General features: G+C 35.3%; 2 long non-coding RNA genes across 2 annotated transcripts; one reads left to right on the top strand and one right to left on the bottom strand.

Moving 5' to 3' along the window:
• Window positions 1-1,721: 1,721 nt before the first annotated feature.
• LOC149076060 (uncharacterized) lies at window positions 1,722-5,878 on the bottom strand. The gene is made up of 3 exons (XR_016194202.1): window positions 5,850-5,878; window positions 4,588-4,676; window positions 1,722-1,975 (listed from the first exon to the last, which is right to left on the bottom strand). It is a non-coding gene; the product is annotated as an uncharacterized LOC149076060 (long non-coding RNA).
• A 3,230-nt stretch (window positions 5,879-9,108) lies between these two features.
• On the top strand, window positions 9,109-12,121 carry LOC149076059 (uncharacterized). Its single transcript, XR_016194028.1, has 2 exons — window positions 9,109-9,181; window positions 11,840-12,121. It is a non-coding gene; the product is annotated as an uncharacterized LOC149076059 (long non-coding RNA).
• The last annotated feature ends 1,971 nt before the right edge of the window (window positions 12,122-14,092 follow it).

Raw genomic sequence — 14,092 nt, 5'->3', positions numbered from 1 at the left:
CTAGAAATACACACAATATAAGAATTTTCCTACCTATTTTATAAATATGAATATTTTTTTTAGAACCGAAACAGCGTGGATTCTCTTCAAAACTTTTGTCGACTGCCTGTCAAGAATATGATGAGTAGGGATAGTACGTAAATGCCGTGTTTGCGAAATAAAGGCGATAAATGCGAAATTTTTGACGAATAAATGCCGAATTTGATTTTTCCCCCCCACGAAATTTCGATAATTTACACTTTTTTGAAGTGAAGAAGTCATAATTCTGCTCAGCACTTGTAAGCGTGCTTGAAAGGAAAGAAAGTGAAGGCATCACTTTTCCCCCCACCCCTTTTCTAGCCCCGTTCACATGTGCAAGATTGGGGTTCCAATGGAGGTGTTTTTAGATGAGCCTGCTTCACAAATTTTTTTTCCCTGGTAGGGAGAGAAAGAGAAGGAAAAATTTACACCATATTGGAAGAATTGGTATATCTGAATGCTGTCTGTGAGAAAGTTATTCTCGCGAATGGGGATCTTTTTTTGGTGAATTTTTTTTTTTGGGTGCATTTTTAAAAAAATAGTTAAAATTTTTGTCGATAGAGGGTGCTTCACAAATACAGATCACTAGAAATATGCAAATCAGAGTCCTATAAAATGCAGGGTGAACGATTAACAGCTCATATCTGAATTTTTCTGTCACTGGCGCTCACATAAGGTTTCCATTGTGATGCTGACACTGGCGGATTGAACACTATTGGTGAAGTTGTTTTACCTCAGTCACGAATTTTTACCTCAGGCTGGAGCTTTACGAATGTTTTGGGCACAGAAGAGATTGAAGAAAGGATTAGGTCCAAAATTCTGTGATTTGCTTTCGTGCAGTGTCTGTCCTCTATGGACAAAAATTTGAACCAATTTCTTTTTCCTCTACCGAAAAAAGAAATCCCTTTCGCCAGAATAACTTTTACGAAACCACATTCAAACACACCAATGCCTCAAATTTTTACGGATTTGTAAACTGTTTAGGAATTTATGGGATACCCTGTGATTACCAGATATACGACCGGTTTATTTATTTTTCTGAACAAATGCAAGACTTTACTTGGATGTTTTTTATTGCGAATAAATGCAAAATTTCGATCTTTATTTATTTATTTATTTGAAATTTACGTATCCTTCATGGTGAGTAAATGCGCCTTCATGTGACGAAAAGAGAGAATTTCAATGTAAGGACCAAGACCATCTTGAAATCCTCGCAAAATCATAAAAAGATGTTGTTTCAAGTTCTTTTTTTCTTTCTTAAGTTTTAAGTGTTCAATGGAGCAAATTTATGAAGCTTCATCAAACACAATTTTACAATTTTTTGAGAATACACAAGTACACAGACCATACACATTTTTATTGCAATGGACAAGATTTTATATTGGAATCTTGATGGGTCTTATTTTTACATTTCAATATTTAGTAGGTAAATGGTTACCGGATAATAGGATAAACCATTTAAGCGGATAACTTCCATTCCAGCCCTGTTTCTATATATTTACGTAAGTTGTTTTAGTTAATTTTCAGTCTGAAATATTTGATCCACTAAGTGGATATTGAATTTTTTTACAAAATTTTTCCGTTTGCCTGTGTACACAAACACGTAAATCGTATTTATTCTACAAATTCACAAGGAAAAAAAACACAGTTGTGCAATTTTGCGATAGAATACGTAATAAACGAATTAAGTGGAGCAATTTCACTGAATTTTGTATGACTTTATTGGTGGATAGAGGAGAAACTGCTTAAGCGGATCCCGTCCCAGTAGTATCCATTTAGTTAGGTACGTCAGTACTGCTTCGGCATACGCATTTCTCGTTTCGACAAAAGCCTTCATCTTCGTTGCGGACTTCTTTGCAATACTTATGGCAGTTTGTCGGTGTACAAGGGTGTGTGCTCCGGTAAATTGCTGTGACGTGCATTGGGAACATTCGGAAGCTCAAAGCAACGGTAAAGCCTGTAGAAAGGAGAGAATTAAAATATTAACTTTTTTAGAGACACATTACTTCAAAACAAAAAGCAGGTAAAGTACCGGGTCAGCGAGAAATGAGTTCCACTGTTTAGAAAGTTCTAGAGCGCGTTCTACTGGTCCAAATGAGGCAATTTTGAACTACAGATACTTCAAATGGTGCGCTTTTCATTTATCAAATAAATAAATAATAGTTTATTATTTATTTAATAAATAAATCCGTCTATGGGGGGGGGGATTGCTGGAGTACGCATATAAATATTGAAAATGCTTGCGCATATAAATGTTTAATATGCAGTACTAAAACTGCTCAATACAACCCGCTTGTTTTGAACAATGTGCTCAAATCACCATATTTTCAATCTAATAGTGAGTCTGACGAAATATCCAAAGCATGGCACCGAATGCTGTCGTGTGTGATTAGAGCACATTGTCCAAAATGAAGGGGATACATATTGAGTGGTTTTAGTGCTACATATTGAACATTTATACGTGTAAACATTTACAATACTTATATGTGTACTTCAGCGCACTCCCCCCCACCCTCGGCTTTTTATTCTATTTTTTTTTATTTGACAAATGAAAAGTACATAATTTGAACTATCTGTAGTTCAAATTTTATCTCATTTGGATGACTAGAACGCGCTCCAGAGCTTTCTAAGGTGGGAAACTCATTTCCCGCTGACCCTGTAAATAAAGATCTAAAGCTACTTAAAATATTTAAAACAGGTCAATTTCAATTCATATCAGTGTTATTATTCCATGTTTTTAATTTTTTTTTAATTTAATTGCAAAATAACACACACAAATTCAAATAATATACGAAATAACAATAGAACAAAACAAAACATACACTCTGCAGGTCTAAGGGACCCAATCGGTCCGTCCCAGAGATTAATAATTTTTTTCTATAATCAGAGAGCAACACAGTAATTATATTATGTGTAACACTACATACATTTCAGGTTGGTTTTTTTTTCATTTTTATTTATTATTGTTTTTTTAGTTTGATTCAAAGCTTCTTCAGCTCTTATACTTTCAATGAATGCTTCGAAATTTGAGATAGAATTCGCAAATGTAAAAATGTCTTCCTTGAGATGTTTACTATGTATTACTTAGGACAATATTTTTCCGAATTTGTTACAAATGGCTGCTGCCAAATAATTCATACGTTTTTGTATAATGTATTTATGTTTTTTAGTTGTTGAAAGAAACTGTACCTATTTGAAGTTCCATGGATGTTATTTATAAGAAAAAATTTCTTATTCTTTACCATGCAAATTATTAATTTATACACATAGACTTGCCTCAGTTCGGGCGATAAAGCATCTGAATTAAATAGGTTTGAATTATTAAATGTTAAAATATTGCGTTATATGCGATTGTAAATGTTATTTAAATTTTTGATATTGTCGTGGTAAACGCCTACCCATACCGTTATTGCATAAGTTACTCTCGATTGGATCCATGCGTGGAAGACTGTGTTAAGGAGTTACGGACTTACGATGTTTCTCAATCTATATAATACTGCTATTTGTTTCCTAATGTTACTACAAACGTCGTTTGTGTGACTATTCCATTTCAAATCGTCTTGTAAACTTACGCCTAGATATGTATATTCTCTTACTCTTTCTATATAGTTGCAAGAACAGCTTTGGGGAGAATATTCACAAGTGTGTAATTTTATTGATATTTTGGGGTTTCAGGTTTTACATCTCTAGTTTTTAGACACAGAAATTTGTTTTTTGTTTGTCACATGTTAATCTGTTTAAGGTCATCTTCAACTTTAGTAATCAAATGGGAAATACTTTTATCTTTTCAACATACAAAACAGTATCATCCGCAAAAGACACTATCATACCATGCAATTTTAAACGGCATAAATCATTAATGTGTAGATTAGAAAAAGAGTGGGCCCGAGTACTGTTCCCTGAGGTATTCCTTTTTTTATTTCAAGATAATTGCTATTTTCGTTCATTATACTAACTGCCTGTGTTCGTCCATAGCAATACATCTCGAACCATCGCAAAAGATGATGTAATACAACAAAACACTATAATTGTGATCACAACGACGCGAAATATTTTGATACTACTTTTCGCCATATTGAAATCATCATTCATTTCGCACAAATCATAATTATGGTTTTTTTTTTTCTAACATTAGGCGATTAACAAAATATATTAACGCTTTAGGTGGCACAGCAGAAATCACTAACCCCCCCCCCCCCCCCAAACTGCCATATCTTTTTTTAATGATAGGCTTTCCTTCCGATTTTTAGCTTTTGTAAAATAAAGATTATGGGCGAAAAGTGTTCCTCTGAGAAATCAACTTTACAAAATATCTAATTGTCAATGCTAAAATAAGTGACATAAGGAGGCGAGATATCTCATCAACATGCCGCTTAAAGAGTAAAATCGTGAATTACGGATGCTTACTTAATACGGCAGAATTATTTTTAGTTTAAAATTTTACGATGCTTCAGAGGTTATGTTGTAGGCTACGTATTGATTATTTCAACCACCTTGATCGCAACATAAATTCAGAAGAAACATTGTACAATCATTAGATAAATTTGTATTAATAATTAGACATATTACAGCAACTGATGAAAACTAGCACGAGGAGTGATGTCCTGCAGTTCGATTTCATTTTTGCCAATTCCTTAAGTTCTAAGCAGTAGTGATATCTGAAAAGGGAAAAATATGGTGGTTCATGACAGAAACATGCGTTTCATTTACAAAAAAAGAATTATAATACTGTGTACATAAGCATTGAACTGTAGATTTCACAAGTTATTTCTCTACTGTTCCTTGCTACCTCAGATATCGATACAACGAGTGGCATATGAGGTGAAAAACCAGTGCTAACCCATTTGAATATCGCTTAATACTTGTCGATAATATCATTGCCATTATACAGTTAAACTGATAATTATTTAATAGAAGTTTTAATAGAAAAATTTTAATATCTTTTAGTTTTTTTTATTTAATTAATTAATATTTAAAATCTTTTAAATAAAAATTTAAAAGAAAATTTAATAGAAGAAGATAATAATAATAGAAGACAAACCAATCCATATGAAGAAATTTATTGAGAGCTTGAACGTGATTATCATTGAGATTTTTCTTTTCGGATAATTAATTACTTCCAAAGAAATGCATTGAACTTAACAAAACTTTTTGACTTTGCTCGCACTCCCTCCATTATACGCATATGATTACTGACTAATGAATGAGAATGAAATAATATACAGTATTGAGAGAGTATATATGTTACGGTAAATGTGATAAATCCGGTTATTATGTATTACCGCCGAGTATTTTGGCAAGTTTGATAAATTTCCCTAAATCCATCACTTTTACCGTTGATAATGCATAGTAGTACCCAAACATCGATGGTAAATTTATATAAATAATAAAAAATATCACTTTATATACCGGTGATTATGCGTAGTGTCCAAGCGTCGCGTCTTTGGTAACATGATAAATAGTACTATATGATATACTATACATGATAATTCATGCATGTACTGTATCATTATATCGGGGGTACGATCGTAAAATTTGTTATCATATTATATCGGGGTCCGACTGCATTCATCGCACATACTAGACACATTTGGAATTTTTTTCGTGTTTATTAAATTCACCTATTACACTTGGATATTATGCATAATCATACATAAGGGTGATAAATTTGAAATATTTATCAAATTTACCAAGAAGATTGGTAAGTATGCATAATAACCGATTTATCACATTTACCATAACATATATATATAACATTTTATTTGAAAATAACAAATATGAAACATTTTTTTTTTGTTTTTGAAAATATCAAATCGCTCAACATGACTTACCTACAAAACGTGAAGACTAATTCGCTGGATTCAGTACGTTGGATTGATTTTTATTTGCTTTATAGGCATCTCAAATCAGCAGGTGCTGCTCATTATATTGTGTTTGTGGGAAAATACATTTCTAAATCACATCTGGATTTCTCCATTAAAAAGGGAGAAACAATTTCTACTTGAAGTAATTCTGCTTTTCTTTTCGCAATTGTTAGCTAATCTTAAATGTTCAATTTACTTTTTCGTAATGTAGGTGTTTGAACAAAAATGTTCATCACTTTTGAAAAGTAGTTTTAATAACAAGAAATAGATGAATCTATTTCAATTATAGAAATTGATACTGTAAATATACAAATGCAATAATAATACAAGTGCAAACAATACTCTTATCGATGGCTTTTTTCTCAGCCAGAGATATCAAGGAAACAGTTATTTTCCGGATATTATGCTGAGGTGAGCTCGGAAAGAAAAGTCATCACGTCTCCGCCGGGACTCGAACCCAGGCCCTCTTGCATACCGGGCAAGCATGCTACCATCTACACCACTGGAGACACATGAATCTGCCTTCCTAATTTCACGCTTCCTAATTTCAAGTGCGTGAAATTAGGAAGGCAGATTCATGTGTCTCCAGTGGTGTAGATGGTAGCATGCTTGCCCGGTATGCAAGAGGGCCTGGGTACGAGTCCCGGCGGAGACGTGATGACTTTTCTTTCCGAGCTCACCTCAGCATAATATCCGGAAAATAACTGTTTCCTTGAATACTCTTATCGTTGTCCACTAATCGTCTAGTCCGCTGTTAGCTAATTCCTAAACTGATTCCCTTAATTCCTAAACAGAAAAAATGTTTTCATCCGATCAAAAACTGAACAGAATGGACCGAGCACGAACAGGTTGAAATTTGAAAAGTCCCTCCTTATAGTGAGTCTTTAGATCAGTGATTCCCAACGTGAGCGTTAACGCCCCCTTGGGGGCGATGGAAAGTTCCGGGGGGGCGGTAGAAGCTACGGGTATAACATAGGATCCTATGGGTTAGATTGCGTTGGGGGGCGATAGGAGAAAAAAATTTCTGAAGAAGGGGGCGATGGGACAAAAAAGGTTGGGAAACTATGCTCTTTAGATCATAAAATAATAACTCACTAAACACAGAAAACTAAAAAAAACAGGTGAAATGGCCGGGCAAATCAGTGGATTGGCTTAGAAAAATAAGCCAATTTACTGCCCGAGTGGCATACGGGCAAATCAGTGAAGTTCCCTACTTTCGCAGCACCCGAACGGTGTTCGGTCAAAACTTATTACAGTGGTTAATTATGTCAAATGAGTGAGAAATTAAAGCGTTATAAGTTATGTGACCATATGATCCAGAACGTTTTGGCTTCCGGGACATTTACGTATTTTCCGGAAATTTTGAACATTTCTTTATAAGCAAATGTTCCGCTTTTTTCCGCATCTATACGAGGCCAACTCAAGTTTTCATTCTTTACTATCAACGATTAAAATTATTTTCCCAACGTAAATTATATTATGAAATCCATCATTATAATAATACTAATATTTACCTCACATATTTATATATAAAATGGTTTTTTTTTTTCATGAATTACATTTCAATCCATTGCGTTTTGCTATGGTGCTTCGGTTCCCGCCATTTGGAGATTATTCAGTAATTTCAGTCACAAATGACAGTTTTGCTTGCATTTGTATAATTGTTGGCGATTGGGTATCGTATTTGAGATCCCAAAAATTCTCGTTTTTTTTTTCTTTCTCAAGGAAATATAGCCAGCCAGCCAGCCTTATAAGCTTTTTTCGTCCATTTTAAGCTCAACAACTGAAGTCTTGCAAGTTGAAGAGTTTTTGCAGAACATTTGTTGCTCGTAACTTGAATTACTACTCGCTCTTCGAGACACTCGTAACAAAAGTTACCACCGTATTCATTTACTTCGTCTGGAACGATGGCCCTTACAAGATTAGGGATGTCAGGGCTCCAGCCCTGGGACCTGAGCAGAGCCGCAACTAGAAGAAGCTGGTGGGTCTGGTCAACACCTTCTAGAGCAAGATTTATCTGGTTTAGAAGGTATTGGTCTGGTGTCCTGGATGCAGAACAGGGGGGGGGGGCAAATTTCACCCTCCGACCTCTCTTTCAACATTACAAGTGAGCTCCAAAGCGCGTTTGCTTGACCAAAGCCTCCTAAATACTACTTCCAGGAGGCTTTGGCTTGCCCCGGCTGACTAAGCATCTAGTTACGGCCCTGGAGCTGGGAAGATTATTATCTTTCTTTTTTTTTTGAACTCACTACATGCTCGCAAAGCATTAGTTTAAGGGTCCTTCTCTAGGATATGATGGACCATGTCTGGAACAACAAAGAATTGGTATTGAGAAACAATATTCTTGGTAACTGCAATTCTTCTTTTACCTGAAAATGCCTAGGGAAAATTACAAAATCCTTTTTTTCCCTTTGCCTTTTTGTATTTTTCCCCCTTCAGCGAGTAACGTCTATATATAAACCTCCACAATCGATAATTAATTTAATCGCTCGGATCACCAGTTCTTGTCTCACACGTAAGTATTTTCCATTAAATATATGTATTTCTAAAAAAATACTTTGTTTTTCCTGTACTCATAACCTTCCAGCAGGCCTAAAGGAATTGGTTTATTGAATAATTTTAGCAACAGCGACATCGTTATTATATTTATCAGATATGTTTCAATGTATTTATTTGTATACTTTTGAATAAAAGTTCACACTTAAATTATTTATTATGAAGCTCAGTATCAAGCATCACTTCTCATTTTTTATTATTGTACTTTTTACTTGTACTCTGTTCAACATTGTTTTTACATACTCTTACAATGAATTCATCGAAACGGTTTCGTAATCTATGCTTTTAACGAAGTGAAATATTATATAATTTATTTATGTGCTTGTTATTATCAAGTTTATTTCTTTTTTCAGTATGAAAATATTATATCTTGGAGGCAATTTAGAAAAAGCTCCTTTTATATAATGTTTTATAAGATTTTGACACTTGATAAACTCGATTATATCTATTTGTGGTTCTGTTTTGATTTTTCATTGAATATTTCTCATTCTCATTTAATTGCGAAAATTTTATATCTCAAAAGTTTTGCTATTTTTAGATTGTGATCAGAATCTGAGTAACCGAATGGGTGCTCGAATTTTCCTACACACACACACATTCACTTACGTGAATACTGTAATTAATTTCGTTTTAATATGTAATGAATTTTTCTCTCTCATTTTTCCAGGTATTTTTCTTATTTTCCCACAACATGAAATTCGTTTGCGAGCTTTTCGTCGTCACGTCGCTTTTTGCTGCTTGCTGTGAGTTGTTTCTTTGATAATTTACAGATATATTGCTGCTGAAAATTATTTCTATAGACGTAAGAAGGGTAGGACTACGCACATAGCGGATTTTTGACGATAGAAACGAAACTAAAAGAAGTCTCAAAAATTTTATGGAACATGGTTTATTTAAATATGAAATAATCCTGAAAGAATTTCAGGATTATTTCAGATCTCTGATCGTGAGGAGTTCTAGGTTCGAACTCCGGTGACAACATGGCAGTGGTCAGCTGAAGTTGGTTTTCCACGGTTTTCGAACTTTGGGGCTCGAATGCGATCCGGACGGTCTTCATTTGAAAAAGTTTCTCCGGAGAAAGTAGGAGGACCTTCAACATGCTACTTACATAACATGAAAATTCAAACATATTTATGATCTTTTTTTCAAAATACGGAAGAAAGATGGTAGAATCAGCAAGAATACGCGAACAATTGACAACAGAAATACGTTAGGGTCATACATACGCTCCCACTAGAGTCGCCCTTTTGGGTGTGTGACAGGTGCGGGCGCATCGGGCACCGCGGTTTGGGGGGGGGGGGCAGCATTTTTCATAATAGAAGTGAAAAAATATATATACATTTTTCAAACATATTTTCAATTCTGTGTTTTTTCTCTCTCATTAATTCTGAGGTTTCATTAATATTGAATTTCCGTTGATTCTGAGATTTCTTTCATTATTCTGAATCTCGTTCAATTCTGAGATTTTTTTCTCCCATTAGTTTTGAATTTTCATTCATTCTGGGATTTTTTTCTCTCATTAATTCTCAGTTTCCATCAATTCTGAGATTTTTTCATTAATTCTCAGTTTCCATCAATTCTGAGATTTTTTCATTAATTCTTAATTTACATTAAAAAATAGATATTTTCATCATTCCTGTGCATTCTGTAGTAATGCATGAATCTTTGGATGCCGATTCCCCTCCCCCACAAAAGGTACAAGATCGGGGGCTAAGGAGTCTCGAAATAATTTTGGCATCGCCCCCCCCCCCGCCTGATAAAGGCGGAACTGGCTCCCACAACACGTTCTGACATGTACCGATTCGTTAGAAATTCCGCAGAGGAATGTGTACCAGCTGCATGTGGGGTTTAGTAGTATAAATGTATGAGTTATAAATTTTCCACAATAAGAAATGAAGAATGCCCAGTCGACCCACCGCCCAGTCGAGTAAGAGTTACGCACCCGAAGATTTCACAATATTCGCAAACGAATGTCCTCCTAATTTCGTAACTAGGGCATTCTTTATCACACCAATACTTACATACTTCACACTGAGATCAATTTTCGTCGTAGGAGTGTTCACAGTCTGGGCAGATAAAATTCTTGTTGCATGCATGGCCAAACTTGTTGAGGGAGAGGTTTATCGATTGGAGTTTTGAAAGTCTTTTTCTTCCAAATGATCTCCGAGTTTTTTCAATGAGATGATTCCTTTCTTCCTTTTTCTTATGGTCTCGACCAGCCTTTTGCTTTTATCAGTTCCATGTCTCACTTCATTTTGAATGATAGGACTCGCATTGGACCTCCAACTCGACTAAGTTGGAGGCATCAAGGGTGTTATCGATAAGGGGCCATTCAAGTATTACGTAAGCAGATTTTCAGCCATTTCTGACCTCCTCCCCCCACTTGTCAGCAAAACACTGACTCCCCCTCCCCCTGTCAGCAGCTTAGAATATTTCACATCTTCAAAAAGGGGTGGTTGATGACGTAAGCAACCTTCAAACCCCCCCCCCCTTGTCATCAAAAGTCAGCAAATCCGAAACCCCGTCCCCCCGTCCCCCGTCGATGGTGACGAACCCTAATGACGGTTTTTTACGATACTTCAAAACACACGTGTTAACTTGGTCAGAGTCGCTTTACGAAAAATTCACCACTAGAAAAGTTCACCTACGGAAAAATCGCTACTAAAACAATTCGCCGACAATAGTGAGTGAGTGATCGAATGATTGAGTAAGTGAGTGAATGTGTACTAAAGTGAATGACCGAATAAGTTGGTGTATGATTGAGTGACCGTATAAGTGAATAAGTGTCACCGTATGAGTGACCGTATAAGTGAATAAGTGTCACCGTATGAGTGACCGAATAAGTGAGCAACTACTGTATCAGAAAGTGAGTGAGTAGTTGAGTGAGTGAACAAGCGAGTAGGTTAGTGAGCGATTGACTGACCGTATAAGTGAATAAGTGTCACCGTATGAGTGACCGAATAAGTGAGCAACTGTATTAGAAAGTGAGTGAGTAGTTGAGTGAGTGAACAAGCGAGTAGGTTAGCGAGCGATTGACTGACCGTATTGAGTGAACCAGTGAATAGATGAATGACCAAGTGAGTGAGTCAACAATTGAATGAGCGACCGTATGAGTGATTCACTCGCTCGCTAATTTTCTCATCCGCTGAGTCCCTATGTCACATTTCCGCTGAATTGTTTGTCAGTGAATTGTCATGTCAGCCCATGGCGGTGAATTTTCTTTTCGGTTGATTGCGTGGCAGTGAATTGTTGGCGATGAATTATCCCCACACGCTTTTACTTGCCTTGCTGCCAACAGCAAAAAAAAAATTACGTGCGTATTCTTATCCACGTTTTGCCTTACTGAACGGGCCTGTGAGTCGTAATGTATTTATTTATATATTTTTTATTTTCATGTTTAGGTTACGCTGCTTATTCACCCTGGTGTGACGATCACAAATGCCTCTTTAATTGCCAGTTAAAGTTCTACTCCGACGGTGAATGTCTAGTGGATGGAAATTGCGAGTGTTTACCCAAACGTGGAGGTTTACTTTCATCGATATTCAACTTCCCGGGACCATCATGATTATTTTCCCTCGTTGCAAATCACTTGTAAAATATCAGTTTTGTGATGTTGCTATTTTATCTTTTCACGATAAAATTGCTAATGAAATTCATGTGAAATGATTAAAATTTAGTTTTGGAAAAATATATTTTCTCGTTCTATATTTTTCAGAATACGTAAATTGTTTAGTATTCATTCAGTTTTTCAAGCTTGAGAAGATATAAATTTATTTTGCGTTCATGAGAAAGAAATAAATTAAAAACCACAACATATCTTGTATACAGGGTGTTGCCTTGAAGTGGTGAAAAACTCGGCCGGGGAGGGGGGGAGGTGATATTAGGCATCAAGAGGAATAGAAATTGGCATCGCAAACAATGTTTAGTCGGTGAAAATCGCAAAAACACTTATGAAAGGTGTGACGTCGAGTGGAACAAAAAGGCCAATTCTAAGTTGAAAAAACATTTATTTGACAACATGGTTACAACACAGCCTGTAGTACAATAATAAGTGCATAAAAGTACTACTTTCTGACATTGAACTGTGCTATCAAGTAAATGGTTTTTGTACTTATTTATTTTACTTTTTTGTACTTATTATTGTATTTTATTTTGTATACCACAGGCTGTATTGTAATCATGATGTGAAATAAAATTTTTTTTCCACTTATTATTGGCTTTTTTGTCCTACTCGACGTCAAGCCCTTTATAAGTATTTTTTTGCGATTTTTACCTACTAAACGTGGTTGCGATAACATGTTTTGGCAATTTTTGTTCCTCTTGATGCCTAATATCAACCCTCTGAATTTGTCGCTACTTCAAGGCAACACCCTGTATAAGAGGAAAAGGGCCCAAATACCCTCACCCCAAGCAAAGTCGTTAACTCTGAAAATTTGTTATTAAAAACAGTTAAAAATAATTAAAAAAACTGATTAAAGTACCTCATACCTAATAGTGCTGCAAGTATGATTGTACTAAGCAATTTTTTTCTAACAAAAAAATAATAATAATCAAAACAACGCAAATTTCGTATTTTCATCAAAGGTGTCCTAAGGAGGGGATTTCCGGTTAGTATCTACACATTTACTTTTATTGGAAACTTGATTAAAACAGTGTTAAGATCTCTTATAATTAGAGCTTAGAAGTTTTCAGGCAAAATGCCTATTTTTGTCTATTTTTAAACTTTTTTTTTGTAACAAAACGCCTTTTTTTAATTTTTTTCTGCCATAAACGCGTATTTTAACATAGTTTCGTAAATTTCAGAGGCCATATTCTGGGGAACTTGGATATTTTTAGCATGATGAACTGAAAGACTTGATTTTTTAAAATATCTAACTCTTAGTAGTAAATATTAAAGCCCATAAGCTCAGGCGAAATGCCATACATGTCATTTTTTGCCTCTTTTCAAACTTTTGCATTTGTTAGAAATTTTCCTGCCGTAAATGCCTATTTCGACATTGTTATATGTTTATGCGTGAATTTTAGAAGCCATTTTCTGTAAAACTTAGATATTGTTAGCATTGAGAACTTCAAAAGCTTTTTTTTCTGTTTTAAATCGTCGGTATATTCATTTTCTTTAAATCTTCTTTTTCAATTTTCAATTCTTTCTTTTAAATCTTATTGTTCAACCCATGACATTAATTCTTATCAGACAAGCCCCCCCCCCCTCTTGGCCCCATTTTAATCGAAATAGGCGCAAATTCTTGAGAGACAGGAAAATTGGCATAGAAGTGGCAAAGAACTTGCATCTTTCAAATACGGTGGCAATCAACATACCGTCAAATTCGCATCAACATATTGAGAACTATAGACGAAAGCAACCCTTGTAATAAGAAAAGTTGAGAATAAATTAGAAAACTTTGTTTCTCCACTTGCTTCACATGACATGCCTTGCTCACGCACTGCACAGCATTGTAGCTGAATAGCTGACCGATGACCGTCTAATAGCCCATGCTCACACAGGGTGAGGTAGGAGCAGACGGGGGCCCTGTGATCCATATGTTTCGATTTTACTTTTTCTGAACCATAAATGCACTGCGAATAACCATAGCAAGTTATTTTAGATATGCAAAAAACCAGCTCCAGAATTTGAGAGATCTTTTTTTTCTTAATCG

This window comes from Pholcus phalangioides, unplaced genomic scaffold (genome assembly GCF_987345545.1).
Source record: "Pholcus phalangioides strain wild (caught in Gottingen) unplaced genomic scaffold, Ppha-v1.0 ptg000015l_1, whole genome shotgun sequence".
In the NCBI taxonomy this organism is placed as follows: Eukaryota; Metazoa; Arthropoda; class Arachnida; order Araneae; family Pholcidae; genus Pholcus; species Pholcus phalangioides.
The sequence above is the reverse complement of the archived record's forward strand: the minus strand, read 5'-3'. Positions and strand labels throughout refer to the sequence as shown.